A 4635-nucleotide genomic window follows, 5' to 3' on the forward strand; every position below is an offset into this window, starting at 1 on the left:
TACGTGCGCGCGTGTGTGTGTGTGTGTGTGTGGATGTATGTAGTATGTAGCTGTGGATGTATGTAGTATGTACCTGTGGATATGGATGTATGTAGTATGTACCTGTGTATGTGGATGTATGTAGTATGTACCTGTGGACGCGTGCATGCATGCAGTATGTAGCTATATATGTGTATGAATGTAGTATCTACCTGAGTATGTGGATATGTGTAGTATGCACCTATGTATGTAGTATGTGGATGTAGCTATGTATGTGGATGTATGTAGTATGTATCTGTGTATGTGGATGTATGTAGTATGTACCTGGGTATGTGGATGTATGTAGTATGTACCTGGGTATGTGGATGTATGTAGTATGTACCTGTGTATATGGATGTATGTAGTATGTACCTGTGTGTATGGATGTATGTAGTGTGTGTGTGTGTGTGTGTGTGTGTGTGTGTGTGTGTGTGTGTGGATGTATGTAGTATGTAGCTGTGAATGTATGTAGTATGTACCTGTGGATATGGATGTATGTAGTATATACCTGTCTATGTGGATGTATGTAGTATGTACCTGTGGATGTATGTAGTAAGTACTTGTGGATGTGTATGTGTGTGTGTGTGTGTGTGTGCAGTATGTAGCTATATATGTGTATGAATGTAGTATCTACCTGAGTATGTGGATATGTGTAGTATGTACCTATGTATGTAGTATGTGGATGTAGCTGTGTATGTGGATGTATGTAGTATGTATCTGTGTATGTGGATGTATGTAGTATGTAGCTGTGTATGTGGATGTATGTAGTATGTATCTGTGTATGTGGATGTATGTAGTATGTAGCTGTGTATGTGGATGTATGTAGTATGTAGCTGTGGATGTGGATGTATGTAGTATGTATCGGTGTATGTGGATGTATGTAGTATGTATCTGTGTATGTGGATGTATGTAGTATGTAGCTGTGGATGTGGATGTATGTAGTATGTATCTGTGTATGTGGATGTATGTAGTATGTAGCTGTGGATGTGGATGTATGTAGTATGTAGCTGTGGATGTGGATGTATGTAGTATGTAGCTGTGGATGTGGATGTATGTAGTATGTATCTGTGTATGTATGTAGTATGTAGCTGTGTATGTGGATGTATGTAGTATGTATCTGTGGATGTATGTAGTATGTATCTGTGTATGTGGATGTATGTAGTATGTAGCTGTGTATGTGGATGTATGTAGTATGTAGCTGTGGATGTATGTAGTATGTAGCTGTGTATGTGGATGTATGTAGTATGTAGCTGTGTATGTGGATGTATGTAGTATGTAGCTGTGGATGTATGTAGTATGTAGCTGTGGATGTGGATGTATGTAGTATTTAGCTGTGGATGTGGATGTATGTAGTATGTATCTGTGTATGTGGATGTATGTAGTATGTAGCTGTGGATGTATGTAGTATGTAGCTGTGTATGTGGATGTATGTAGTATGTATCTGTGTATGTGGATGTATGTAGTATGTAGCTGTGGATGTATGTAGTATGTAGCTGTGGATGTGGATGTATGTAGTATGTAGCTGTGTATGTGGATGTATGTAGTATGTAGCTGTGGATGTATGTAGTATGTATCTGTGTATGTGGATGTATGTAGTATGTAGCTGTGTATGTGGATGTATGTAGTATGTAGCTGTGTATGTGGATGTATGTAGTATGCGGCTGTGTATGTGGATGTATGTAGTATGTAGCTGTGTATGTGGATGTATGTAGTATGCGGCTGTGTATGTGGATGTATGTAGTATGTAGCTGTGGATGTATGTAGTATGTAGCTGTGGATTCAAATTGCTGCCCGAGCATTCCTAGATGAACAGTTTCCTGGAAAGTGGATTGGTCGTCGTGGGCCAGTTGAATGGCCCCCTAGGTCTCCCGATCTGACCCCCTTAGACTTTTATCTTTGGGGTCATCTGAAGGCAATTGTCTATGCTGTGAAGATACGAGATGTGCAGCAACTGAAACTGCGGATACTGGAAGCCTGTGCTAGCATTTCTTCTGCGGTGTTGCTATCAGTGTGTGAAGAGGGCGGCATTGACAATCCAACATAATGGGCAGCACTTTGAACACATTTTATAAGTGGTCAGAAACTTGTAAATAACTCATGAAAGAATAAAGTAACGTTAAAACCAAGCACACCGTTGTTTTTCTTGTGGAATTCTCGATAAGTTTGATGTGTCACATGACCCTCTTCCCATTGAAAAAACTAAAGTTGGATACAAAATGTCCGACTTCAAAATGGCCGCCATGGTCAACACCCAGCTTGAAAAGTTTCCCCCCTCCCATATACTAATGTGCCACAAATAGGAAGTTAATATCAACAACCATTCCCATTTTATTTAGGTGTATCCATATAAATGGCCCACCCTGTAGTTTAGCCATGATACATTCACAGATCCTATGATGTATCACTAGGTAGAGTGAATGAATGAGTCACTAACCCATGTCGCTCCAAGTGTCCAGTGGCTCCAATTTGAAGGGGTTTCTTCACCTTGGAGCCACTGGACTCTTGGAGCGACATGGGTTAGTGACTCATTCATTTTCTCATAATCCTATATCACAGTTGTAGTTTGGGAATTTTCTCCCTGGAGGTTGAGAAGTGTGAAGTATGATTGCTGGCGCCCTATTGATTTGAGTGCTTGAATGCTACACAGCAGTGTTAGAAATGACCCTTTCCTCCACAGATATCACCATAGTGTATACACTGTCTGCGTTACGATCCGCTGTGTGAATTACCCCTGGTTGATATAGAATATTACCATTTTAGCTACTTCAGATATGAATATTTAGCCCTCTGTATTAGAGCTTATCTCTTGGCATCTATGTGTTTTCCTGTCCTATGTGCAGCTCATATAAAGTATTCCGATTTGAACTCTCGATTTTATTTTTTTATTTTGTATTCGTCCAATAAAATGTCAACTTTTCTATGCCTATAGCATTTAAACCCAACATAGTATACGACTCCTTTCTTTCTTTTTGTTTCAAATATATGGTGGCGTTTCTATTTCAATACTGGGGAGGTTATTATCTACACTGTTGGTGACCAGGCCCTTTTACCGATTGTCCTGTGAGAAATATGTTGATGGTATGTAGATGTATGTCGTTTGTGTCCCTTGTGTGTGTAGGTATGTAGTATGTACCTGTGTATGTAGATTTATATAGTATATACCTGTGTATGTGGATGTATGTAGCGTGTACCGGTGTATGTAGATTTATATAGTATATACCTGTGTATGTGGATGTATGTAGCGTGTACCTGTGTGTGTGTTTATGTATGTATGTCTGTAGTTTGTACCTGTATAAGTATGTAGTATGTACCTGTGTATGTGGATGTATGTAATTTGCACCTGTGTATGTGGATATATGTAGCTTGTACCTGTGTATGTATGTATGTATTTATTATGTAGCTGTGTATGTGGATGTATGTAGTATGTAGCTGTGGATTTGGATGTATGTGGTATGTAGCTGTGTATGTGGATGTATGTAGTATGCAGCTGTGTATGTGGATGTATGTGGTATGTAGCTGTGTATGTGGATGTATATAGTATGTAGCTGTCTATGTGGATGTATGTAGTATGTAGCTGTGGATGTATGTGTGGATGTAGCTGTGTATGTGGATGTATGTGTGTATGTAGCTGTGTATGTGGATGTATGTAGTATGTAGCTGTGTATGTGGATGTATGTAGTATGTATCTGTGGATGTGGATGTATGTAGTATGTAGCTGTGGATGTTTGTAGTATCTACCTGTGTATGTGGATGTATGTAGTATGTACCTGTGTATGTGGATGTATGTAATTTGCACCTGTGTATGTGGATATATGTAGCTTGTACCTGTGTATGTATGTATGTATTTATTATGTAGCTGTGTATGTGGATGTATGTAGTATGCAGCTGTGTATGTGGATGTATGTGGTATGTAGCTGTGTATGTGGATGTATATAGTATGTAGCTGTCTATGTGGATGTATGTAGTATGTAGCTGTGGATGTATGTGTGGATGTAGCTGTGTATGTGGATGTATGTGTGTATGTAGCTGTGTATGTGGATGTATGTAGTATGTAGCTGTGTATGTGGATGTATGTAGTATGTATCTGTGGATGTGGATGTATGTAGTATGTAGCTGTGGATGTTTGTAGTATCTACCTGTGTATGTGGATGTATGTAGTATGTAGCTGTGTATGTGGATGTATGTAGTATGCAGCTGTGTATGTGGATGTATGTGGTATGTAGCTGTGTATGTGGATGTATATAGTATGTAGCTGTCTATGTGGATGTATGTAGTATGTAGCTGTGGATGTATGTGTGGATGTAGCTGTGTATGTGGATGTATGTGTGTATGTAGCTGTGTATGTGGATGTATGTAGTATGTAGCTGTGTATGTGGATGTATGTAGTATGTATCTGTGGATGTGGATGTATGTAGTATGTAGCTGTGGATGTTTGTAGTATCTACCTGTGTATGTGGATGTATGTAGTATGTAGCTGTGTATGTGGATGTATGTAGTATGTAGCTGTGTATGTGGATGTATGTGGTATGTGGATGTATGTAGTATGTAGCCGTGTATGTGGATGTATGTGTGGATGTAGCCGTGTATGTGGATGTATGTGGTATGCGGCTGTGTATG

The sequence above is a fragment of the Rhinoderma darwinii genome, chromosome 5 (genome assembly GCF_050947455.1).
Source record: "Rhinoderma darwinii isolate aRhiDar2 chromosome 5, aRhiDar2.hap1, whole genome shotgun sequence".
Taxonomy (NCBI): domain Eukaryota; kingdom Metazoa; phylum Chordata; class Amphibia; order Anura; family Rhinodermatidae; genus Rhinoderma; species Rhinoderma darwinii.